The sequence below is a fragment of the Paramisgurnus dabryanus genome, chromosome 6 (assembly GCF_030506205.2).
Source record: "Paramisgurnus dabryanus chromosome 6, PD_genome_1.1, whole genome shotgun sequence".
Taxonomy (NCBI): domain Eukaryota; kingdom Metazoa; phylum Chordata; class Actinopteri; order Cypriniformes; family Cobitidae; genus Paramisgurnus; species Paramisgurnus dabryanus.
This window is the reverse complement of record NC_133342.1, coordinates 42197162-42224739: the sequence shown is the minus strand read 5'-3', so window position 1 is coordinate 42224739 and position 27578 is coordinate 42197162. Positions and strand designations below refer to the sequence as shown.

The following is a 27578-nucleotide window of genomic DNA, read 5'->3' as shown; positions in this document are numbered from 1 at the left end:
GCAGCTTTAATAAATTGTAAAACTGATTTACATATTTTAATATAATGAACAAATAATTGGGTAACACTTTACAATAAGGTTCATTAGTTAACACATGAACTAATAATAAACTGCACTTATAGCATAAAGCAATTTTTTATCTTTGTTAATGTTATTAATACATTTATTTAAATCTTGTTAACATTAGTTAATGCTCTGTGAACTAACATGAATAAACCATGAACAGCTGTATTTTTATTTACTAACGTTATGAAAGATTAACAAATACAGTAACAAATGTACTGCTCACGGTTAGTTCATGTTAGTTAATACATTAACTAATGTTAACAAATAAGAATTGAAAAAAAAGAGAATTGTAAAGTGTTGCCAATAATTGCATAGGCCTATAGAAATATTATGCTTTGGGTGGGGGGGCTTGTGAGCATACCAAATGGCCGGTTCATCAATATGTCCAGGTTTTTATCAGACATGGGTGGCAACCCTACGCACAGCCTAGGCTGTAGAACCTATGCACTACTACAAATTGCACTTTAGGATTCAGTGTCTAAAATATTTAAAGGTTACATAAAAAAAAAAAAATGTTTTTACCTTGTCTTGGTTGAATAACGGTAGTCTACCCGCTTTTACGAACATATGATAAGTGTTCATAGAAATGCCTCCTTTAGAACTGTCCGCCAGAAAATGGACCAATCTGAACAATGGATTCATATTACGTAAAATGCATCTCACTTCCCCTCTACTCAATTCCCTCCCCTTCAAAACAATTTGCATACATCCGGCATCTCGCCTCCAACGGGAAATAAATTGCAGCAGTGTTTGCGAATCGCGTTCCAAGGTGTGCTCTTCCGTTTGTTAAATTTTGGTTTTTTGGTGTTCTGAAGATGGCGAAGTTTACATTCTTTTGAGTGGCAGCTAACCCAGTCAACAATTTGATATCTCAGTGAAGTCACCATGAGCTCACAAGATCCTCATAATGTTGTCACAATGTGTGGGTCACAGTGATCTAAAATTGTAACCACACTGTGCACTCATATATTAAGGACCCAGTATGAGGTCACTTCCTGCCTGCTGCGTAAATTGAACTACCAATCTTTCAATTACACACAAGTCTGACTCTCTAACCACTAGGCCACAATGCTTGGATGAAACACTATGTGAATCTCGGTCACTTTTACCTTCAATCTATGTAAGCGTTATAGAACCTTTATTTGGGCTTCTTGATGCCATCACGTTGTTGCTGACATTCTATAATATAAATTTATACAGCCATATACATGGTGTGTAATGTATAAAATATGGCTGTATAAAATGCTGTGTAGAAAGTAGGGGTGTAACGATTAACCGTGCAAATGTGCATTTTTTCATTGAATAAATTTGAATGAATTACGGTGAAATCCCGGCACATCCGAACGCCAGGGGGCGCTCTCATGCAGAAACTCCCTTTGTGCCACAGAAGAAGTAGCGTTACAAACGCTGTTCAAGGAAATGTCTACAGGAATATTTATATCGCTGTTCTTCAAATTGTTTCAGGTATTTTCATGATAATAAAGAATATTTTGAATGATTTTTATTTATTGAGTGTGCTTTTTTAAATGCACATTATAAACGACTCCATCTCATAATGATTTTAGATTGATAAGCACTTCCCACTGACCAAATGTCGTGGTACACGCACAAGTTGTGCATGAAACAAAGAATCGCAGCCTTGCGATTCAGAATCGATTTCAGACAAACATTTTTAATGGGACCCGTGATTTAATCGTTACATCCCTAGTGGAAAGTGTCCTAAATTTGAACTAAGATCATTCCTTTTAATATTTCTTAGAGGCCCCCCTCCAAGCCTTAGGCATTTACCTACTCTGCCTATAGGTAGCGTTGGCCCTGCATCTCATGTCCTATATTATCAAATTGATTAGTTTATTTAAGGGCTTACCAGAGGCAAAATGCTGATTGTATTATGGAGTTAGATGTCATCTACCAACCAGTCCCTCCAGTTGTTCGCTATCACTGAACAGCGCAAATCAACAAAATACCAATTATTTGTCATATTCTGTATTCCATATTTCCAGAAATTTAATGAATTTCTGTCTTATAAAAATAGATAAAATATAATATCTGTGTCATTATACATAAACGACAACTTGGTGAACATTTTTGGCTTTAATTTATTAACATGCATGAACAATCCCTCTTTCTAGCACGCAGATCCTCTATTCCGCCAATCTAACTTTTTGGAACAGAATAAAATTGTAGTTTGGGATTTCTCTGATGACCCACAACAGCACAACATATTGTATTGTTGCTGTAAACCTCCTGTTTCATTGATCTTCCTCTGGTAGTTGTGGATGTTGTGACCATAGACCAGTGGTCACCAATCCTGGTCCTGGAGGGCCGGTGTCTCTGCAGAGTTTAGCTCCAACCCTAATCAAACACACCTGAAGCAGCTAATTAAGGTGCTTCAGGTGTGTTTGATTAGGGTTGGAGCTAAACTCTGCAGAGACACTGGCCCTCCAGGACCAGGATTGGTGACCACTGCCATAGACTGAAACAGGGCGGGCAACTGTGATTTTTCCATAGTTGCTGTTGAAAAGGACCCACCTGATCCTAATGGCCTTCCAGCAACTGGTTCTGTAGAGCACCATGCATTGTATGGCACTTTTCATCAGTGCAACACAAAAGATGAAAAGACTTGTGCCGGAGCTATGTGGATGGATCAACTCTCAGACAGCTAGCATGCGAAATAACAACTATTTCATGAAGTCTGTTTCCCCAGAAAGCCACATCTTCCTTATGCTTAACATTTTACATTACCACAATGAGAGAGTTAACCAGCAGGCGCTAAAGGAATTTAAACAGGTTTCTCATGGAGATATCACCCTTGACAAACATGGAAAATGCATTTTGGGTATTTATAGTATTTAATTTATGCATTTACATTAAGATCTATTTTAGTACAGTTATCACTTCAGGCATCAAAGATACCTAAAATGTCTGCATCTAGGCATTTTTTAATGTTTGCCACCATAATCTAAATTCTTTTTTAGTAATGTCTTCTTACTGTCAAAAGAACTGTCAATTTCTTGCAGTGCATAAAAATGTCTTCTCAGAGTTGGAGAGGGTAGCTCGCTGTAGGGAGCAATGTGAGACTATGAAATTAAATCTCAGGCCCTGTCACACCTTAAGTACCCTAGGACTAAATCATCCCCTTCAAGAAAAACTGGCATGTGGTTGGGAAGTTCCTACAGATCCCATTGTGGAGAGCAGTGTGAGGCTCTGAATATAAAACAAACCTTAGGCCTCGTGCCTCATGGACACTGAGACTGAATCATCTTCTTCAAGAACAATTGGTATGTGTGGTTATCTTTTCGGGGTCACAAATATTTTACAGGGTGTTTTGTGTTTGACACTGCATGCATTTCTTTGTAATATGTGTGAGGACAGACCAGAAAAGGAAGTTATCGTAAAAGATGGTCAGATGTGCCTCAAAAGAGAGATTTTCGTAACCCTAGGGCTAAGAAGGAAAATGGATTCAATGGTGGGGAACATTTTCAGTTTTAATTAAGAAATTGACCCTTTGCTAAGCCCTGCCCTCCTTAGTTACTGTTCCTATGCCGGACAAGCTTTCACACCTGGCAAGTCTATTACAGTATTTATGCACCAGTGTCAGACATTCCCAAGGAGATAATTAGTAATTTTTGGATGAACATGTAAAAATCTGAAAGAGCAAGTCAAAAGGTACTGCAGTATGCATTCAGGGATATATCAACCGATATATACAACTGATTAGAAAATAATTTGATCAAAATTGAAGCGAAAGCCTATAAGTCTCAGCGCAAGCAGCAGCTGCCTCATATGCTGACCATTCAAATGGGAAACACAAAAATTGACGAACAGCTTTGTTCATGCACAGCAGGGTAAGTGAAATTTGGGGAAATACTCTATTACAACTCAAACAGCTTATTCATAAGTTGTGTGGAATAAACACAAGACATTAGCCTTACCACTTTTGCAATGATAACATTCTCCCGCTTATAGGACTAACCCCACCCAGGAGTAGGCCTTATATTAACAAAAATGCTAAAATATTTTTTAATTATGTCAGTCAGTCTTAGTTTAGCGTTTAATCTTATATTATGTTCAAATATACACATTATTTTCAAGCAATGATGTGCTGAGTTAGCTAACAAACGCACATGTTTTAGTTAATCCAGTTGATATTTAGTTGTGAATGAGACGTTCCACACTGCTTGATCCATGTCTGGCATTTCTCCCCTTGGGTTTTAAGTTTCGGGAAAGAAAAAATTCCACCGTCCCGTTCTTACACACATAATCCTTTCACACGTTTCCCTCACTCGAAAGCTTGCCAGACCTCCTGCGCTTAGTTACGGTTGCTAAACCATAATTGGCCTGTGGCGGTTTTCGGGCATAGCTTAGCTTGGGTCAATTGAACTTTTTTGTAGTTTGGGATCAAGGTGTGTTTATCTATCTATCTATCTATCTATCTATCTATCTATCTATCTATCTATATATATATATATATATATATATATATAACGACATGCCTATAATCCCTCCCACTCCAAAGTGTTACTAAACTCAATGGAAAAGCTAATCAAGCCAAAGTGAGATGAGCTGACCCGACCTGACCCAAACCAAACCGTGGGGTACTATGCAATGGAAAAGCCCCATTACAGGATTATGGTGAGCTATGGGTGCACTCAACTTGGATATGTAAGCTTGTTGCTTTTTTATATTTCCTCTTTATTTTTTGTGCTGATGGGGTGCTTTTGAGTGACAATTCTACAATTATTCTACTTACATTGTACTTTTCTCTTTTAGTACATTCTACTTCATCCTCTTTGTTGAGCACAAATTATGATTTAAGTTGGCGTTCTAGTGCTAAAATTATTTATCTCATATTATAATAATAACTTGTACACAGAGATAATGTTTTGTTTTAGAAAATAGGTGTTTATTGTAATTTCATATTTTCTCTTGCTGTGGTGGTAAATTTGTTCTTTGGTGGCACACTACTTGTGGAATAAATACTTGAAGAAACATGGCTACCAAACAATTTCACATTAAAAAAATCTGAAGATGTTTTTCACTTGAATCTTTCTCTTCTTTTGTCATCAGGGTTGATGAACTGGAAAGCATTTTCAGAGACGTATAGAAGGACCTTCAGAACTCCATATATAATCTCCTTTTACCTTCAGTGCAATTCACTCTACAAAGACTGTAAAGGGGATGTGGAAAGAGAGGAAAACAGCAAGGATTCTACTCTGACAATGGCGTTGACTGTGTTTATGAAGCTGGGGGGGTGTAATTGAATATATCCTGAACATTGCCCCCCTCACAGAATGTTTTAGATGTCTCCTCATATGAAACACCTGATTCCACTCATCAGGCTCCTCTCAGAATGTTTGAAATGTTAATTAACACACTAGCTGATGTACTGAATCGGGTGTTTTATATATGGAGACATATGTTTTGGGAGTGGGGACCCGAGAATGGAGTTGAGAACCACTGCTTTAGAATGCACAAAATAATACATTTACTCTAACTACTAAAAATAACATGTTTATTTTGCTTTGTAAAGAATTAAGTTAAGAGCGCAGGAAATTAAAGAGTTTGGTTTGAACATGGGTCAATAAAGTAATTTCATATTGGGAAATACAAGATTGAATGGTATACATGAAAGCATAGCAGGATTATGTACCCTAATTAGTGTGCTAACTAAGATCTTTGGGCAGTGTGCATATGTTTTGTTGTAAATTAAAGCTTGTAGCTCATAATGCAGTCACTATGAGTTCATAAGATACCTGGGTAGGGTTGCACCAGTCGTTCGTAAGTTCTTACTTAAACTGGGACGTAAAGTCCAAACTAGAGGCTTAGTAACTACTAGCTAGTTTATAACTAACTCTTTACTTAATTCGGTTGCACCACTTGTTCTTAAGGAAGAACGTAGCTAGTAGGTCGTAAGCTCTCCATAAAGTAATGCGTTGTCGCATAGAATGACGTTTATTTTCCTTAACCCAATCACAAGCCTTATAATGGGCAAGCAGGAAATAGTCTGAACAGTACGTAATTTCAAACTCATTCTTGTCTCGCCTAAACTGAAAGTTAAAAAAAGACGTTAAAGCATATGTTATCGAACTCAAAACATTACACTTTTAATTGAAAATATATATCCCACACATGGAAGAGAAAATAAACAGGAAGAAATTTTAAATCTTATTTTAATTGATGGATACACAGAAAATTAAACAGTTCTTGAAAAGTGGTTGACGAATTTGCGGCTCTTCATAATTAATACGAGCTCATCGATGTTATATAATCTGGATGACATCTTATTCCAAACGTTATTCATGGACAGGGGCTTCCGTAAATATTTAGTTACAACGTATTGTTACGTTTAAACTAAGTTTAATGGTGCAACGCAAAAACATTTAGTAGTGCGTAAGTTGTAACTTAGTGCCTATTTACGTCGTAACTAAACTACGTTGTAACTTACGCACAGCTGGTGCAACCGGCCCCTGGAGCTTATCTTTCTTTTATATTTTCTCTTAGCCAATTTTTATTCCTAGAAGTATAAATATCTTTGTTAAACCATGGCTGTGATAATCGCTTGAGGTTAAAATCACTTTAGCTTCCAATGCTATCAGTATAAAAAGGAAATTAAAATGCTTTGAATTAATCACAGTCTTTATTTTACAATACCACAGTGAACAGTAAATAAAGAAATGCAATACAAATAACTCTGAGACATAGTTCCTAAAATGCACAAAGTAGACTCTATAGGGCGGTTTCCCGGACAGGGATTAGACTAGTCCTAGATTAATAAATGTAAGGAGCTTTCCAAACTGAAAAAAAATCTTAAAATACATCAGTGCCCTTTGTTTTGCCTCAAAATGCACACAAGTAATGTTTTTAGTAAGGCATGTTTAAACTAGTTATATTTCCTAATTAAACTAAGGCCTAGTCCTGGTTTAAGATAATCCCTGTCTGGGAAACCACCCCATCAGACTTTACACCCCTACATTAGTTTAAAATAAAGACAACGGTTTATGAACTCTTCTGGTTTCTCTCTAAGGACTCAGAAAAATGGTAAAAAATGTTCCCTAGCAGTCACTAGGGCAATAACCTTTCCCTTATGAAAGTTAACCATGGTTTAACAGTGGTAAAAGTGTAGTAACCATGTTTTTTTTTGGTGTATTGATAATTATCAGCAAATTCATGGTTAATTTTCTATGGGTTTAAAAGGCCCTAATATGTATATTAAGGTTTAATTATGTAAACATTTGGTCCCAATATGTACTTTTGAGGTACTAATATGCAGTCCTTGGTAGCAATATGTATCTTAATAAGACTTCTTTAGTAACAAAAAAGTACTTTTACCCTAGTGATCGCTAGGGATAATAATTTGACATTTTTTTCTGACAATGACAGAGCAGAATAGATGCATAGTGACAGAAGCAGAAATACATAAGAGTCACATTGTAGATGTAATGCACTGACAACAGAAGACTAAAATCAGTGTTTCAAAATATTGTAAAATATTTTGTACTTTTGCACAATGTAATGCAATGTGATCCCCAAACTACCTTCTTTACCATGTTTGTTTTATATTTAAACAAACTAATAACATTTCCTAGATATGAAAATGGACTTGGAAAGATTAAGAACTGCTTTTTTGCTTTCAATAAATACAGTTATTTTTTAATGGTTTCAGAAGACATGGCTAGAGAGTTTCTGAACTAGACTTAAAACAATAAAGAGAAAACAGAACAAAGTTTGAATTTTGAGTTTGAACCAGAACTAAGAAATGTACTGTAAAGCTCCCACCCTCTCAACACACTTTAGAATGCTGTAAGTATGCTAAAATGTGTTTAACAATAGATCATTCATGTAGTTTTTGACAGAATATATTGACATAGATTACTTCATAAGAAGAAAGAGTTTGCATTATGCATGTGAACTTACTTTTATAATATTTATAAAAAAAATGTCTTTAAAGTAAATAACAGATTAGTTCCCATTACATGCAGTCTGTGTCTTCGCCGTAGGATTTATCTCCATATGAAACACCTCTCCACCTTCATCCTTCATCCACATTACATCGTTGTACGTTCCAAGCCCCAAGCTCTGCATCTTTTTATTTATCTGGAAAAGCAGAAAATAAAGCAACTGAGTAATCATGAAAACTTATAGGAAAAGTCTCTGTTACGAATGCAACTCTCGTTCTTAAGGGGGAAGCCGGGAGTCTAATGGTGCCAAGGAGCCAATGGGACGGGCTGGGGAGCTCTATCCAGGCTCTCAGAGACTGCGCGAGAGAAACTAATGGCACCACAGACAGACCCACGGTGGGGCAGCTGAGCGGAGCAGAGGTGCCTGCTAAGGTGCGCTCAAGGGCTGCAAGAGGGGGGAGGTGGTTGGCACACACCTGCCTCTGCAATTGGACAGTCAAATCATAAAGATGGTTGGGTAACAAGCAAAATGTGTCTTCTTTGTTTTTTTATTGATAATAATATAATAGTATTATATCACTATAATATTTTTGAATTATAGCTGGTAAGCCCAACATGTGTTTTGTCTAATCCAGTGTTTGGGTTAAAACAATACATTTTAAATTTTTTACAGTTACATGTACTTAAGACAGATACATACCTTACTCATTGTGGTCATCTGTAGTGAAGAATCATTCAAATTGCAGTTTTCACAGGACAGGTTCACTCTGAGAATCTGTTGTTTATTCATCTGAGCTGGATAAATAAAAACAAATTTTCTTCATAATAGTACATCTATATAAAAGGGACTTGAATGTCAAACATGAAAAGCAAAACATCCATTTCAGAATTACTAGTTTGGCAATAAGTAATCACATTAGTACACACTATTCTATAATTGTAAAGAATGTAGAATTACAACACACAGTATACCAAACAATATACAAATCTAAATAAAACAGTCAATTGACTCTAGCAGTGGTTTTGTATGCTGGTTTTAAACCTAACACCTAGTTTAAAATTTTTGACAGACAATTAAGCAATTGACAGAAGGTTCTGGTCACTTGCACTTAAAATTAAAGTACCTGACTTACAGTTTTTTTGGTATCTTTGTATTTTAAAGAAACAGTATGTAAGACATTTATATCAATTGATCATAAAATGGCCCTGATATGTCACTAGACATAAAGAAATAATTTTTACTTCAAATACTTATATCACTGACAACAGTGGTCCAGCCAGGATATTGTCATTTAAAAAGTGAAGTTGCTGCTCTCAACTAATGTTTATGTAGTCATGTTGTGTATTCGCCACCAGTTGAGTGATTGCAGTACCAATTTTGACCACAATCCTACATACTGTTCCTTTAACCCTCTGGGGTCTAAGGGGTTTTTAGGGCCCTGGGGAAGTTTTGACATGCACTGACATTTGTGCTTTTTTCAGTTGCTTAAAAACATATTAATGGCAAAAGTCTCATAACACTGTGTTCATCACAAACTGGGCTACAATATCATATAATCAACATGTATGTACATGTTTGTATTTTTGAGAGAAAAATGTTTATGCGTGGTTTTTGAAAAAGCAAAATTTTTAAGTCACTGATATAACTCCACAAAACTCATTCTAAACATGTTTTCCCAAGGCTTTTCAAAACAGGATCTAGTAGTCTAGAGTTTTTTCTTCAAAATGATGTGAAAATCATATGGCCTACTCATTCACATAAAGCAAGATATTGATTTACAATTTCTAAGACACTTTTGCTTGGGAAAGGCTGTATGCGTGGAGGCGGGAAAGCTCCTGAATAATCAGTGATTGACAGCTGAGAGACAGAGTTGAATAATGAGCCACATAATGAGCTTTGTGGGGATGTTCAACAGGACTTAACTTTCTCTGTAGTAAAACCATGATAAGGTTTACTTTTCAATATAATGTAAATGCACACACACACACACATTTTATATATATATATATATATATATATTTTTTTTTTATTAATTTCACAAGTATAAGTTACCTTTTAAAAACCATAGTAGCCTAATCATGGTAAAGGTACTGTTTGGCCATCGTAAAGTGAACACAGGGTTTGTGTTTGGTTGGCCAGCGAGAGGTTTACTTTTGTGCAGTAAAAAGCTCAAAAAAACAACTGCCTATCGTTGTCTGGACTCTTATTTGTGTTTTTGTAATCATTATAGTAGAAACACAACAATGGACACGCGTGATAAACTTATCAGTGTTTGTTTACAGCCGCCGCCATTAATTCACGTGCTGATCATGAAAGCAGTGAATGTGTGCACATGCGAGTGATCCTGTGTTTAATAAACTTGCTGTGCGGAGATATGCAGTAAGACGCAACTAAATAAGGATTGTACTGTTTGCAATCGCGTATTTTATAAGAATACCAAAAAGCGCGTTGAGTTTCCTGACTCGCGTGTTTGTTTATGTGTGTTCCCGTCGCGTCAACTGTTTGACGGAAGACAAAGAAAACACTCGCGTCTGGAGATACTGACACACATACGCAAGTAAATAAGGATTTAGATGTCATGTTTGGTGCAATCGGATGGAAATACAAGGAATGGAGAGACTGGATTGTGGATTGCGTATCCATTGACTGCAGGAGGCACGAGTCATGCATATGGATGTTTCTGCTTGTTCACTTCAATGGCGCGGGGGTGTGGCGATCTCATCTCATTACAGATAATGAGGTAACTGTTTAAAATGAGGTAACTGTTTTTCATTTAAAAGGAGACATTCCAAGCATTATGTAGACATTTATCTTTTGTTTCTACGACAAGTATTCGTTAAGTTACAGTTTATTTTTCTGACGCGTTTCTGAAAGGACTTCACTGAGGGAGAGAGAACAAAACGCGCATCATGTTTATTTTCTTAATTTTGCGAAAAGCAAAACATTCTGTTTTTATTAGGAGTGGACAGAAAAAAACTAGACACTTTAACGTTTTAAATGATGTATATATCATATCTGTATGTCAAAAATCAGCAGAGTAATTTAAGTCTCTTTATTTATTTTTTAATTTGGCAGCTCCTCAACTTTTGTTGTCTAATGTGATAGAAAAGTGTTCATGTCATATGTAATATAATATTTATATGTATATGTGTAAGTATATGTAACAGTGTCTACTCTAACACACCACAAGCAGGATTTAAATTGCCAGCATGGGTTCAGCATGGGATTTGAGCACTCTAAAAAGAAGGCTAAAGTGCCTACTCACTTTTGCCCACAACTGCCCAAATACACAATTCTCTATACTGTACACCCAACATATATATATTTATATTTTTCTTCATATTTAAATACTTTTTTTGTCATGTTCACTTGTTTTTAACTCCTAGTAGTAGTGATGTAGTACTCCAGTCCGGACTCGGATTTCTGCTTTCTTGAAATCGTCTCGGACTTGTTCCTTCAAAGACTCGGTATTGACTGCGGTCTTGGACCACAGTGGGAGGAGAAGGACTCATAATTTCAGACCGAGTCCTCGAGACCAATGCATTTTTTAAATGTTCATATATAAAAAAAACACAACACATAACAATAATAATAAAATTCAATGTTGATGGGCATTATTTGAAAATGAGATTCCATGGTGCAATGCAAAGATACTGCCATCAGAGCCATTTATTTATCTCTAGAAAAATAAGCAGAAGATGATGCATGTGGTAGGGATTTTTTTAATGATAGTAAAAGTGCTTTGCGGTTGTCTGTTTGCAAGATGGCTGATGTTGATTGTGCATTCATCGAGAGAGTTACCGGTTTGTATTTGGTCACCTTACTATAGGGGGAAAATAGTTTAAAAAACGGCGGGAATGCTGCGGGTCCATAAACTTCACGTGTCTCAAAAGTGAAATGTGTATTTACAACTTACCAGGTTGCCCAATGTCCTCACTGACACTCTTCCAAGCAAGGTCCTTTTTATTCCTGTCCCTATGGAAATAAGATCTTGTGTCGTATAGCTCCGGGTGACTGCTCACACAATATCAAGCATTCCTTAATGTTGAATGAGTGACTCCAGGCGGGGCTGCCGCCACAGCAGCAAGCAGGCTCCTGATCGGTTAACGCGGCACAAAAATCTGCGCGAATGAGGCGTAAATGCGTCTACCGTGCTGCGCTACACGCCTCATTTTTGCGAGACCTCCAGATGCGCGTCAACACGTCTTCACATTGACTTAACATTGAAATAATTTGCGCTTGATGCAGTGTTTCCCATACGTTGATTTATTTGTGGCGCACCGCCACGGAATCAGTGCTGGCCGCCACAAATAGATTTTTCATGATCCCCATTTACATTTATATTTTACTGTTTAAAAACGTCTTAATTCATTGTTGCAAGCACCCAGCGCGCCCCTCCCTTTCTATGTTGCATGCAGCGCGCGCCCCTCCCTTTCTATGTTGCATGCAGCGCGCGCCTCTCTCTCTCTCTCCCTCGCTCTCACATAACAGTGAAAAGGTGACGGCGTTTCAATGTCCGTTCCTCCGTAATGTATACTTTCTTTTTCGTGTAAACGTCAACAGTCACAGATTTTACTGACAGAGAAGACGGCGATGACTTGACGAAAGGTTAGCATTAGTGTTTTCCACACACACACCTGTTCTCTCCCTCTCTATGATGTCGTATGCCTGCGCACGTGTTTTGTATTAACTTTGTGTAACAGTTACTGTGTATTCTCTAATATTTCTGAATTTGCACCCAATTGTCTGCGCTGTACGCGACAATAAAACTAGCATTTAAATAAAAAAGGGCTCATACAAGACATTGATGAGAAGAGCAACAGCAGTAAGACTTCAATGTAAATGTATGGTGATTTATAGACCAGCTGTACATTTTATAATTTCCTGTTATTTTGCGGGTTTTTTTTCAAATATTAAAGCGCTTAAGCATTTACTTGCATTCTTGGAGAAAAAACAAGTCAGTGGCAAGTCAGTTCCTGAATAACACGACACAAAAAAGTCAAATTCACTTCTCAGAGGTACAGAACTGTTCCTGAAACGGATGTTCTCCCCAAACTGAAATTAAACACAGTGTTTCGAGTTTTTCTCGTCTGTGTCATGTTGATATCAAGAAGCAACGTGCACATGACGACGAGAGAGGTGACCTGCTGCACAATCGAGTTACCCCTCCCACTTCTGAATGTTTTACAGAGACTTCCCAGATAGCACACGTACGTCTCAGATACGTCTTGTAAAGATCTTTACATCTGCTGACGATCGTCTTTGAATAATACGTCTTCCATATCTCTACAAGACGTATTTAAGATCTTAAAAAATTCTAAATCCTACCTGCCTGCAATGCATCTCCGTTTGGTCTTGAATCCGATCAAACGCAGACGAATCAGCAAAGACCTCCAACTCATTTAATTTTTTAAATAAATGTCTTGTTTAATTGTTTTAAAAATATAGTCAACAGGTTTTTAAGGGTTGGCATTAATTTTGAAGCAAAAATATAATTAATAAAAGCCCATATCACGTATAATAAAAAACAATATAGACATTTTGCGTTTAGTCCAAAACGTTAAAAAGGCACTTACCGTAGATAAAGCACCATGCACAAGAAAAGGTGAGTACTGTATATATAAGTATATATCTAAGGTTGAAACTTTTGATAGTTTTTGACCCCACGCCATCCATTGAAATTGTGTAACACACCTTGCATTTTCACAACATTTAATTTTAAAAATCATCTGAACAAACTCTGAGCAAACCAAATGTGATATTGAGAATGTTTATATAGATGAAGTAACCTAATAAAAAAGTGAAAACACAATACACAATCATTTGACCAAGTTTAATCCAGCATCACAGCATGAATTATATTGACTAGTTTGTTTACCAAATTTGAATAAAATGTTTAACCTATGTGTTAATATGATTACAGCCACAGTGTAACAAAAATACTGCAAAGATATTGATCACATTCTCATTACATTACTTCACAAGACCCAAAGCTGATCAGGACACTTTAAGAGCACTGTAACATATTAACTGCTGAAAGAACCATGTAATACTGTGAATATAATGACAAACTGTTCCATAACACTTAGATGTGACTTTAATTACAATACAACATACTCTTACTCATACTCAGGGTTTTTAAACTGTGGGTGAAGACCCACTTGTGGGTCGCCCCGTAAGATAGTGAGTGTTGCATTGTAGTGATGGTTTGTCCAATTAATTATTAGCAATGGTTTTGATATACTATAAGATTACACCTGTCTAAAGCCCATAATACACGGCACGATTTTTGGCTGTCCCAGATGAAAGATTACCAATCGTGAAACAATCGTGGAGATTTCTGTGATCGTGGCTCTTAATTGGTGGTCCTATCTCGTACAGTGTGAGAGGTTTAAAGACGTCTGTTTTCCCAGTCCTGGGACCAAAGACACCTACGATAGTTTTATGACAGTGTAAGAAGTTCAGCATGATCAACGCACATCAACAACGTGTTTGCTTCCTCGACCTGCGTACCTGTATTTGTTTACCACTAGCGCATGCTGATAACGGATGTCGCAGCCTCAGATGCAATAGGTGTCTTCATCGACAGTCTACTGCTGAAGTTTAAACAATCCTTGTCACACAGTGTGATAAGGTCTTATTGGATTGCAAAAATCCTGCTGTGTATCCTGGGCTTAATATGTTGTGGAATGAAAAGTTTGGAAACCCCTGCTTAACACAAAGTCTCATTTAAAGTTTATATGAACTTTTGCAATAGACCGACACTAAACGAAACTGATGGCAGATGAGGTGTTGGGATGACAATGGGCCAGAGTTGAATCTGTGCATCTTAGCAGATCACAGGCAGGTTTCTCCTGAAGTGCTGCATTAAGAAAAGAAAGGAAAAAGATGTTAGAACATTTTTAAGAAAATTGAAATAATTCTCACAATCAATATTTGACTATAAACAATAAATTATTACCAATGCAATAACATGCAAACAGACCTGTCAACCACCTTAAAGGTGACATAGAATGATTGAACGGGGTATTTATCCTTGTTCTGTGATGTGACATGTATACAAAATTTTTTTGTTTGGGTCTGTAATGCCTTAGAAGCTTCCTAAAAACCTCTCTCAGATAGCTCTATTAGGGTGGCGGATTTTAAACAAGTGGTTTAGCACCTTTTTGGCTCCCCTACTGGTTTTCATTGCGATCTCATTAGTGATTGGCTGACTTTGCTGCCACTCAAAAAATACAGCCAATTATTTTAAAGTGGAGGGGCAGTTAGATGCCTGTGATGTCATAAGCATCAGTTTTTCAGATTGGGTCGTTTTCTGACTGACATTTCTAAAAGAGGAATTTCTATGAGACTGAGATGTTTAGCATGTCTAGCACTTTTTGTATTGTTTGTGAATGCGGGTAGACTACCATTATTCAACAAAGACAAGGTAAAATTGGTTTTCCATTCTCTGTCCCCTTTAATAATAGATATACGCGGTAGGCATGGGCTGGTTACCAGTTTCAAGGTATACCGAGGTTTTAAAGGGACCATTTAACATGTCCGCCCAAAAAAAAATCAATTCATACTCCACACGCCAAACAGACGGGGGCAGTATACCTCCAGAAAAGTTAGTTGGTCTATTTTAATTTAGCAGCTGCAAATTCAGCAGCATATATAAAGTTTGATTTACATTAGCAACTAAGTTATCATTAGTCACAAAAAAAACATTCTGTCTCATTAAAATTGCAATGTTTTCCGCTACGTTTCGTGCGTCCTTTTGGTGTTCATTATAATCGAAGACATTTCAAGCTTCTTAGCTAATGTTACATTTTAGCATCAGCTTGGTAGATAACGGGTGAAAACCGGATCGGATCCGTGGGTAGAGCTAACTATTAAACGTTAACAGCTAAGGATGCGCAATAATTTGCATGCGATAGTCATTGCGCTTCTCGTCAGTGAAGCCGGTTTATTGATTAAAAGTGAATCGCCATCAGCTGCTTTCAGATGGAGCCACATTTACTGCACAAAGCCGTAGTTCATGTACAAGCTGAGCATAGGTTATGGCAATGCCTATTATAAGTGAACTTCTAGCGAAATACTAACAGCATCTTACTTACCAATCGAAAAGAAAAGTTGTCATTTCGGAGTCGAACCTCATTTCTTTCATGTTCATTAGTTGTCTCCAGCGATGAAAAGCTGTGCCAGTATTTACTCTGGTTCGGTTACTTTATTTATCATATTTTATTTGTGATTCCGAGCGCGTTGTTCCCTGCAGCAAATGTTTGTGGTAGTGGTAAATGTCTCTTGCTTTAGCCATTCTTCTGCTCTCTTCCCTGAACTGAAACCCGTCCGAAACCCCTATTGCAAGGCAGGAAGGCATCAAGGCATGTCCGAATCCATGGCTGTCCGAATTGCATTTCTCTGAGCTGCATTCATAAATCTTAAATCAACAAGTCAGCTGCCTTAGTTTTCGGACGCAGCGGTACTAGTAGAGGGCTGTACTCCCACTTATTTGTGTATTGCAGTTTGGCTGGCGGTTATGTGCGTGGCCCGCATACCGCCTCCCATGGTCGAAACTGGTATTACAACACCAGTCGGGCTGTAGCTAGTAATTTAGCATGCTAATTCAGATTGATATTTCTGCAGCACTATACCTTGTCATTTTTTTAATGACATCTTTGCCCTTATTTCTTCTCATTCTTTTGATGCGTGTAACTAATTTTTAAAAATCTTTTACCTCAATTATTACAAATGGCACCTTTAAACAGTCAAGGTTACAAAACCACTAAAATGGTCTGTGAAACCGTCTCCAAGGTATGAACTGTATTTATACAAAATTCATTAAATCATTAAGTCATGTGATTGATTTGATGTTTACATGTAATATACATTTTGAAAATATAATATATAATATAATTTAAAGGCTTTATTTTTACCTGCCATTTAAAAATAAAAAAATTTAGTGTAGCAATGGGAATACCGCAACACTGTAAAACCATGGTATTTTTGCTAAAGGTAATCATACCGCCAGAATCTTATACTGGCCCATGCCTACTAAGCGGTTGTACCATGTGTTAGAAACATCAAGATTCTCAAATTTTTAGGGCGAGCGCAATACCACAGTTTTGGATATTCTTCATGTTCCCTAGGGCAGTTATTTTGCCCCAGTGACAGAAACAGTGACCAAATAATTCATTACCTTATCTACATGTGGGAAGAGGCCCACAGGTGAAGGAAGATTTTTGGCCTGCACTTCCACAGCTGGTAAACATGGATTGTGGTGGGCTAGTGACAGAATGAAGAAGATCAGTTTAAAATTATCATTAGATTTCACGACAGCACTGGACAAATGACTTCTCACACTCAGTGTGACTTGAGACAAAGGATAAACAAAGACATTGAGTATGTTTACAAGCACATAATAAGAGGACAATTATCTTATTATGATATTATAAAAATCAGCTTATTACATTAACATGTTTCAAGCGCTTTAATTTACTTTTATTTGTGAAGTTTATCTATCACAGGTGGAGACATACGCACATACGAAACGGCAAAAAAGACGTTAAAATCTGGTTTAAGAGCAAAAAACTACCTGTGCCAATCAGTTTTTGCCATTTATGGGCTTTACCCTATAAAAGAAAACCGTTTTATGCATTTAAATGACCTTACACGTTATCAGTTTATTAAGCGTTTAGACTATAGACACACTCACTGTGCACTAAGATAAAAAAAATTGGTTAACACGACCACTCGTGGTGGCTTCACTCAGAGGTTGGAGAAGACAACCGGTGGACTAAACATCAAGCCTCTGCACGATTCAGGTAAGTGGAATAAAATACATTGTAAATAAACATTATTAAAACAGATTGTGAAGTCATTCATTCAAAACTTGCTATGACCTAAGCCTAAATGACTTAATTTCTTTTTAGAATTAAGACAATCTTAGCAGGAGAGCCCCAGCAGTAACTTTCTCTCAAGCAGATGAGCAATAAGTTGCTTTATATAGCATGCTGCTTATAGCTAGTGAGAAAGATAATCTAATTGATCTACCATGCATATCCTTCAAATAACTTAACAGAACAACTGAACATGTATAATATGTAATTTAATATGTACATCATTAATAATAATTGTTAATAATATTTAATATTTGTGAAATTATATACTTGTGAATTCATTATATTTGCAATGTTTATACATTACCTGTTTTTAGGTAAACAGATTATCCATCAGTGGGTGCCTCAAGGTCGGCTCTGTAAATACTGTAATCTGCATGTTTCCGAGCACACGTTTACCAGGACACACTAATATTAAACAGAAAAACAACATAAATCAGTGTTAAACACAAACAAATTTTAGGTCAATTAAATAAGGTTTTCATTTTCAAATCAATATAAAAGAAATAAACGCAATAAAAAACTATATCAGTGACGTAATAAATATGTGTAAATTTACACGCATCATTTATTAAGCATTATAAAAAATCCAGCAATATTATTAAACTTTGGTTATTTGTTATTATCCCTGCATTCAAATTGCAGGTTGGAGCAGGAAGTTGACCCTTCTGTCGCGCAAGCGCGAGCTGGTCACGAGCATAGACCAGTGGTCGCGAGGCCATTCGTACGTCACGTGAGCGCCATTTTCATCATATGACCGTTTTTCCTCAGGCACACTTCAACATTTTCTTCGCATTTAACATCATAATTAACATGTAAATAATATAATTCGTAAACATAACGTTTATATTCATTTATAATATGTTTTTTTTTGTAATTGTTGGCTTTAAGTTAATTTGTCTGTCAGTTTGTTCGTGTTGGTAAGTAACTTAACGTACGTTATTAACGTTACGTTAGCCTTTTGTCATGTATGTGTTGTTAGAAACTGATAAAAATACGAATTAATTCACAGATATAAATTATAGCTAATACAACTGATAAAATATATTAACATAATTATCAAACCACTTCGCTATAAAACTTTAAGGCTTTTAATGAATACCGGTCGTTTACATAACGTTAACTTACTCCAAGCAAGTCGGGCGGGAAGATACATTTTATAACTCAAGTAACTTTAAGTTAAACAGGGGCTGGTCTAGGCTAACTTAGCAAATGTTTACCCCACCACCGCTGAGAAAACGGTTACATGTTCAACGTGCGTTGCCTTCAGGATTTGCAGCTCGATTTTGGCTTGCATTGATAAACGTTACAAACAAACAAACCAAAAAAAGAATGATCATATACGACAATCAATCTGTAGATCCACTACATGCATAACATAATGTTGGTTACTTACCTCTACTGATGAAACTCCTTCGTCAGCGTTGTAACTTCACATGTTGGTTTTGGTAAATCACAAGAGGCCAAAAATCGAGGTGAAAAAGAGAAATAAATCGTTCTGCGATCGTTTAACGCGACGAGACACCGAAGCCTTAAAAACCACAGGCTACTCCAGCCCAAAGATACGTGCAGCCCTTGTGTCCGGCTTCACGTAGCTTAGCGTTAACCAGTATGACATCACAGTACCGCGTGATTACACTGTTTCGTGGGCATTTGAATCACTCTCGCGGTACTTCAATGTCTGCGCATGTCTGCATGAAGTCAACCACTCATGCTTGTAACAGGGGTTGCGTTTGTGCGCTCAGTGATTTAGGGTGTTACAAAACAATATTATTACATTAATATTATCAATTAGTATTGTAATAAACCTTTTTAAATGTTTGTTAATGATTAAGTGTCATTAACAAACTCTGATTTAAAACATCAATATATATGCTACGTAAATTTTCCTTAAATCATCAAAACATCCAAATTCAATGTAACAAAAACAACAACAATGTATTTAAGATGAGACACATTCAGCATTTATAATTTTTTCTCTTTTTTTGTTTGACTTTGTTTTCTACAGTAGCCTGTTAACAGTAGACCAAAGGTTTGATGATCAATTATAAATGCAATATGGTTGAAAGGTCAGTAAACAAACAACAAAAAGGTAATTTCTTAATAGAATGTCTATACATTTTTTGCTTTTGTTACATATTTCATACATCAAAATCATTAAACGTTAATAATTATGTATTCCAACTTGTTGCAGCTTGACAAAAATGTAGCTTGAAGGAGAAGGGACAGCTGAGTAACAAAGTCCTGGTACGCAGACGACGATACTATTACACTGACAATAGTATAATGATGATGGAGACACAAGCCAGAGAAAGGGGGGACCAAACACCAGGCCAGAATTCTGCATGAGTCAGGTAAGCATAATGAGTTACAGCAGTGGTTCTCAGCTCTGTTCATGGAGTCCCACTGCTCTGTGCATTCTGTATGTCTCTTTGATCTGACAGACTGAGGCTGCGTCCAAATATCACTTTGTGCATCCTATCGTGCATCATGTTCTGGATGTAAAGCATGAGACTTTTAATTGTATGTTAACATTTCTATGGTGTTCACTGCATTATTGTTATGCATTTTGTGAAACATCTGCAACATTTTGTCGTTTATTTAGGGACTACTGAATAAATAATACACTTTAATAAAGCTACATACTCAAAACAAAGAGCTTTTTTACAGGAGCAAAGAATTCTGCATCTAAAAGTTTGATATAAGCAAATGTTCATTTCAGAGTGTTCATTTTATTTACAGAAAAACTTAAAAATGTTAAATATAAATTAAAAGTAGTAAATAAAACACAAATACGTTTTGGTGCAAATTGCTGGCACTACCTGGATTGAAATTTTTACACATGCTAAGTGTGTCCCATCGGATGAATAATTCTACATGCACGCTTGGGATCTTCACGCCCACTAGAATACTTAGGCCAAATACAAAAAAAAAAAACGTAATGTAAGTAGTCTAGTGCAAAGACAAGAAGTGTGAACATTTGGTCACAGCCTCAGTTCAGTTCATGAAGATCTCTACTAATGAGCTGATGATTTGAATAAGGTGTGTTAAATAAGGAAGACATACAAAATGTGAATAGCAGAGCACCTCGAGGAACAATGTTTAGGAACAGTTACACTGTATAAAACATTAACTAAACAGACAAATTATTTGTCATAGCTTCAATAAACAAAAGAATGTCACCTGCTTTTTAGTTTCCAGCATTTTTCCACAATGAAGCCAAACTGGAAGAAAATAAGCTTCTGCTTTGCATCTGACATCAATTCAGAAACCTGCAAAAATAATCACAAGAGAATGAAGAATGTTTTAAATATACATAGAAATAAGCTCTAAGGAGCGGCATGGTTTACAGTTAAATTATGGGGTACTCACACTATGCATACTGTATCATACCAAAGTATGTTTTACCTCCAAAGTTTGGTGTGACTATTGTGAGCGCTCCGTACCCTACTACACTTGTTCTCTGCAACAGTCCAGTTTAGTTCATGGTAGGGGGGCAATATTTTGAAACATAAATATTTTAAAATTATTTGCGACCCTTACAAAGACACTAATTTCCCACAGCCAGCAACAGCACAATGTTTGTCTGACATCACAATCTTATTGTTATTACAACTTTATGATTGTCAACAACTACTACTTTAGACTGAACACCAGTGGGCGGAGCCAACGATATAATGATGTGCCCTGTCTTTCTGTGGGGGAGGTCAAATGAAAATTAATCTAGCTAGTGACATCACTACTCCAGCCATTTTACATTCGTAAAAGAAGAATGCTGTCTGCGATTCACTTATGTTTCCATGATTGCAAAAACCTTTATCGAAGTACATATACAATTGTTTAAGTGTCATAATTAAAACATTCCTAAATTGGCAGTGACCCTGGCTTAAGTCGATACAAAACTCAAGTGCAAATCATGACACTCATATTAACTGTAGTTTTTGAAATTATTGTAACACAGATATCAGATATGAATAGTGTCTTATGTAAATATAAAAAGAGCAGAACAAAAAATGAATATAGTCAAAAAAATATGATCTGTGCATTAAGATTTGCAATGTATATGCAGTCTTATTGTGACGAGAAAACTTGGTTATTGCTGGAATCATGAATGGTCTGAATAGGATTTGAGTTTGTTTACTTGTGAAACTTACCTGCTTCACCATTTACAGATCCAGTGGGTGCAGATCATCATACAGATGGTTCAAGTGTGGATCCACCTAATATTCAAGGTAAAAGAGCATTTGTTCACAGCATTATCTAAGAAAACATATCACTAGATATTACATATTAGATGTCAATGTCTGACTAACCATCAAGAAAGAACACAGTAGGTTAACAAGAATCTGACCTCACATTTGATCATTACAAATTATGGCAGTACATTACACATTTAAGGACTGTTATTCCTCTGGCTGATTTAAAAATACCCAAAAGTTCTTAAAAAGAAGCAGCCCTAGTTATTTTGGCTTGTCAAACATAAACTATATAAACATAACTATTGCGACGCCTCCTTCTAATGAACAGGTTTAAATACTTTACTTATTTCCATGTGCACAAATCTTAATGCTACAGCATATGATATTCTAGAAAAAAAACGTTTGATGCTAAATTTATAGCAAGAGTTTTGGCAGGGCCCTTTTCAATACCAACTTAAGAATGACCCTACAAACTAAGTAAGGTTCAAACAGAAAATTAGTGATTCAGTCTGGTGTGGAAGAACTTTGACTGGTCTGAATAAACCCCAGACCTTAACTCAGCTAACACCTTTGATATGACTCAAAGGTTTTTAGCCAACAACTCATCACCTAAACCTATCAATGACTTGTACAAGAAGCTGTAGTCATTTCGGAACAGAAAAAGGCACTTACAAAACTGTTGCAACAAAAATCAAAACAAAACTCTTTGAAGTGGTATTATATGGTATAGCATTTATATTTGTTTTGATTGGACATACTGGAATAAATAAACATGTTTATTAGAATGAGGCCTCCCAATACTTTTGTCTAGTGTATTTGCCACAGACAGGGTAACGCATTCCTTAGAGTGTGCTTCTTTGTAAATGTGACAAATGAAAATGACCTGATCCATCATTTCCAGCTCCAGTGGGCATCCTTTATCCATCCAGACCCTCATACAGATGGTTGGAGTTTTGATTCACCTAAAGTACCATGCAAGGTAAAAGAGCATTTGTTGACATAATTAGGAAGAAAACATAAACGCATTGTTCATGGCATTTAAATACAACATAACACTGTTTAATAGACCCTTTTACAGTTGGTAAACATTGTGACGTATTTGTGTGGGCGGGGCTTAGCTGGAGGCAGAAAGAGCCGCAGAGGCTATGTTGACAAGCTTAAACAAGCATGTTTTAGGAGGGATTTATTAAACATGGATGCAGAATTAGTTTTGGATCTGTCCGAATATGTACAGTCACTGATTCTGCGGGACCGTGACAGGTATTTTTGTAAATTAACTCTTGCGATTTTAACCAGGTTTTAGATATTTCCTAGACAACATATGAATTACTTTCAGGTGGATTTGGGTAATTTTGTCTAGGCTTACTGTCTTATGTAACTTATCACTGGGCTAACTATGATTAGCAATGTGGATTATTTTAAGAGACTATTCAAACGATGGCATACACATCTATCGCTGTATGTTTGTTTAACATTTAAGCTAAACAATAGCACGGTTGGCGACTTTTCACCAATAAAACAGAAACTTGCTGATTTGTACTAGATAAAACCAACACAACAGTACATATGCATAGATTATTTTACCTGATATGAAGTGTGCACTGCAAACACGAGTATTATTTATGATCGTCTCCGTCTAGTCTGTGCGCCGTATTGCATTCAACCACAATTGTCTTCTTGATTTCTGTGAAGAAATGTCTGCCGGGATCCGGTAAAACTTTATTTTTGAACCAAAAGTGCTGTTCCTTCTAATCTGGCAGCCAAAAACACAACAAGATGACATTTTAAAGTCAAAAACTCAAACTTTTAGCGCGCCGGCTATGAGTTCCTACTTATTTTTTGCCTCCAGCTAGAGCGGTGACGTCACAGTGACGTGGGCTGTAAAAGGGTCTATACTACCTTTTCTGTTCAATCCATAGAGCACTCATTTTCCCTCTTGAGACCATGGTGTGACCTGCAAGATCGAATGGAGAGTAAGTTGCCTAAAAATAAATAAAAATAAATGTATTTAAAATCGTCATTAGCTAAACATCAACATGTCTGAGGCAGATGCAGGTCTGATGGTCCGTCCAACATTCAAAACCTCACAGTAAATCTACAGTCTTGAGTACTGTTTTAAATCAATGTATACATATGCTCATTATGAATTTTAATAAAAAATACTAAATGTATATAAAAAGCCTCAATTCAATTATTTTTTGATATTGCAGCTGTAGACGAGACAATCTTGGAGTCACCTGCTTTCCCTGGTCCAGTTGTTAGTCCAATTACAGATGGAGATTATAGAAGAGGATGATGTCTTTTCTCCAACATCTTTCTAGACTGATAAAAGATCTAGACAGGCTTGAACAAAAGTTAACAGAGGGGCTTATATAGAGAATGGTAAGAACCATTTTATCCGTCAAACTTTTTACCAATTATTGTAAACATAAACAATATTATAGGGCTTAATTTGTTTTAAACATTACTTCAATGTACTGTATCTGTTTAAGGTGAGCAGCTACACATAAAAGAAGAACATGGAGAATCTGCCCAGAGGTGTTAACCAGCAATGCAGCTATACAACTAAATTGATGCAGGCGGAAACAATGTGTGTATGTTATGTCCAAATGTTGTTATGTTCAAATGTTTTACAATATACTTAAACAGGTGGACCTGTCATTATTAGATTAGTCAAGTACAACTGAGTAGGTTAAGTTTACATATCAACGTCAATAAATATATATAAATAAATATCAGTCTTGACAGCAAACATAATAATGTTAAATAAAATAATAATTACAGCTTTTTAAGAAATTTACACGGGCTCAAACTATCAGTGAAATTAACTATCAAAAACCTAAAATAACCACAGACACGTGCATAAAATATTTAACGTGAACTAGCTAGTTACTGTACATACATTGCTTATTATCAACGAAATTTCTAGTTAACTGATCCCACACTCAGCATTATTAAAATGTATTATTACTACATACCTTAAACAAATGTTCCCTTAAATCGCCAGACCAGGACAGGTTTCTTTCTTGCCCTTCTTCTTTTGCATTGCGACGTCGATATAAGTGCATGGTGTGGTGTAGCACGAATTTAACGCAAAGACGCTCATATTAATAATATACACGATATTGACGATTAATACGGATGATTTTATCTTTGTTTGACATTCTAATAAGAGTTATATTGAGGAAACAAAGAAAACATATGACATAGTTTGTAAAATTAATTTTTCCTTATTTTTTTAATGGTTTCTTTTAGAATGCAGCTGCTGCAGATGAAGAATCCGTCCGTCTACCACTGAAGGAGACGCGGAAAATTCCATCCAAGATGTTCTTTGCCAGAGGAAGCATTTGATTAATTTAAAGATATTGTGTTTCTTTGTATGTTATAGAAAAACGTTGCTTTTTTGCATACACTCGTGTAAATATGCATCTTATGAATGTTTTCCTTTGTCTAATTTTAATAAATTTTACGCAATCAACTGCCTGTTTTATTGAAAATACTGTTTTAATTGTTGTCAATGATATATTGGAATAATATGTGTGTATAACTGTGTAGATGTAGTTTAGAGCAATTTATTTTTAATGATCTTTTAATCGTCTTTTAAAGCTCTCAGAAACATCTTAGAAAGAGCTCGATTAAAGCTCTTATAAAGATCTTTTAAAGATCTAAGAAACATCTTGGAAAGATCTTAGAAAGATCTGCTAACCATCATTCTAAATATCAAGCGTCTTGAAAAGATCTTAAAAGCGTCTTCAAAACGGCTGGGCTCGTACGTCTCAGATACGTAATTCATATGGGCAAACGACCTTTATAATACGTTTTCCAGACGGAATGGAAATCTGAGTGATTACCTCGCAGATACGTATCTGAGACGTACGTGTGCTATCTGGGTTCTAATCCCGTCCGAATTGACCATCAATATTACAGACGCCCTGTGGTAAAATTACAACCGTAAAACTAATCCCGTCCGAATAGGGCTATAGTCTGCTCATTTTATGTCTGACAACAGAACTGATAATATGTAAATAATAGCAATCAGTTGTGTTAAAATGCAATATAACGTGACAAATCAAAGAGTAGAAGTGAAACATATTTCTGGTGCCAACACTCGATCAAACGCAAACACGTGATGACGTCAGATATATGCTAATTAGCGTGTGACGTCATCACCGGCACAAGTCTCTCAAAATCCTGTGGGAAACACTGCTTGATGCCTCTACCACGGCTGGTGTGAATGCAGCATAACGGTTGATTATTAACTGGGCTGATATGAAAACTGGCATGTTTTTATAGTCTTGGTCTCGACTCGGTCTCGACTTAGACTTGCTTCCTCAAAGACTCTGTCTTGACTCGGACTCAACTGTATTTGAAAACCAACGGACTCGGTCTCGACCCTTCAAAGATTCGGTCTTGACTCGGACTCGGCATAGGCGGTCTCGTCCCCATCACTACATAAGAGTAGGGCCGGGACTTTAACGCATTAATTAAGATTAATTAATTACACAAAAAATAACGCGTTAAACATTTTTTACGCATTTTAATCACACTTATTTTTGCACCGCGGAACATTTCTCATTGGATGAGTTTCGGCGGACCAATTATACTGGAGCACCAACTAGCGTTCATGACTTCAGACAACAACAAACCACAGTGAACATGAACGAAGAAGCTGATGAGATCGCTTTGGTTGGCCCCGTGGATGGGAAATTCTTTTATAAAAAACGAACGGATGGAAGCGTTGATAAGAGCATGGTTGTGTGTAAGCTATGCAACAAGGAATTCACATATCACCACAGCACATCGAGCCTCAAGTATCATCTCAATGCAAAACATATAGCAGCTAGCGTGGACATTAGCCCGACTCCGAGTACAACGACTTGGTTGAACAAAAATAAACAATATTTTGTTGCTTAAGCTTATGTATTCAGTCATTATTCATGGTATACTAAAAATCCATGGTGAAAAAATAACTTCTCAATGTTCTCAGGTCAAATATTATATGTGATTAAAATGTGATTAATTTCAATTAATTAATTACAAAGCCTCTAATTAATTAGATTAATTTTTTTAATCGAGTCCCGGCCCTACTTAAGAGTAATTAAATGTACATTTTATTATAATAACGTTTAATATTTTTATAGTTTAACAGGTTTAGCTATTTAAAATGTTTTCTTATTTGCAGATCTATATTAATTCTCTGCATCCATCAATCTTCCTTTTTATTCAGAATATTCAATGTAACCAAACAGTTTTGAGCATGATTGACTTCCATAGTATTTTGTTTTCCTACTATAAAAAGTCAATGGTGCTCCATCAATGAAAAGTGCTTTGTCAATTACATCAATAATCAAAAATAGTTATCCATTATTTGTAAAAAAAAATAAATAAGGAAAAGTTTGCTCTTTCTTGCTTTATAATGGCAATGACCAGAGATCAATGTTTTGAAGCTTCATAAGTGCATCCATCATAAAAGTAATCCATATATAATCTGGTGGGTTAATAAATGTCTTCTGAAGTGAAACATACACAT

The 27578-nt window shown here is 36.2% G+C and overlaps 3 long non-coding RNA genes across 5 annotated transcripts; 1 reads left to right on the top strand and 2 right to left on the bottom strand.

Moving 5' to 3' along the window:
* Positions 1–13786: 13786 nt before the first annotated feature.
* LOC135767182 (uncharacterized) lies at positions 13787–19645 on the bottom strand. Its single transcript, XR_010541933.2, has 4 exons — positions 19246–19645; positions 18157–18257; positions 17150–17235; positions 13787–14830 (listed from the first exon to the last, which is right to left on the bottom strand). It is a non-coding gene; the product is annotated as an uncharacterized lncRNA (long non-coding RNA).
* A 221-nt stretch (positions 19646–19866) lies between these two features.
* Positions 19867–25942, top strand: LOC135767180 (uncharacterized). Of its 2 annotated transcripts, XR_012336885.1 has the most exons (7): positions 19867–20203; positions 22022–22081; positions 22950–23027; positions 23968–24021; positions 24259–24430; positions 24541–24642; positions 25304–25942. It is a non-coding gene; the product is annotated as an uncharacterized lncRNA (long non-coding RNA). The 2 variants fall into 2 exon arrangements; XR_010541929.2 differs by lacking the exons at positions 19867–20203; positions 22022–22081 and adding an exon at positions 22158–22179.
* On the bottom strand, positions 21053–24414 carry LOC135767181 (uncharacterized). Of its 2 annotated transcripts, none has more exons than XR_010541932.2 (5): positions 24286–24414; positions 23948–24030; positions 22932–23010; positions 22004–22069; positions 21053–21121 (listed from the first exon to the last, which is right to left on the bottom strand). It is a non-coding gene; the product is annotated as an uncharacterized lncRNA (long non-coding RNA). The 2 variants fall into 2 exon arrangements; XR_010541931.2 differs by having other exon boundaries at positions 23948–24002; positions 24286–24393.
* Positions 25943–27578: the final 1636 nt, after the last annotated feature.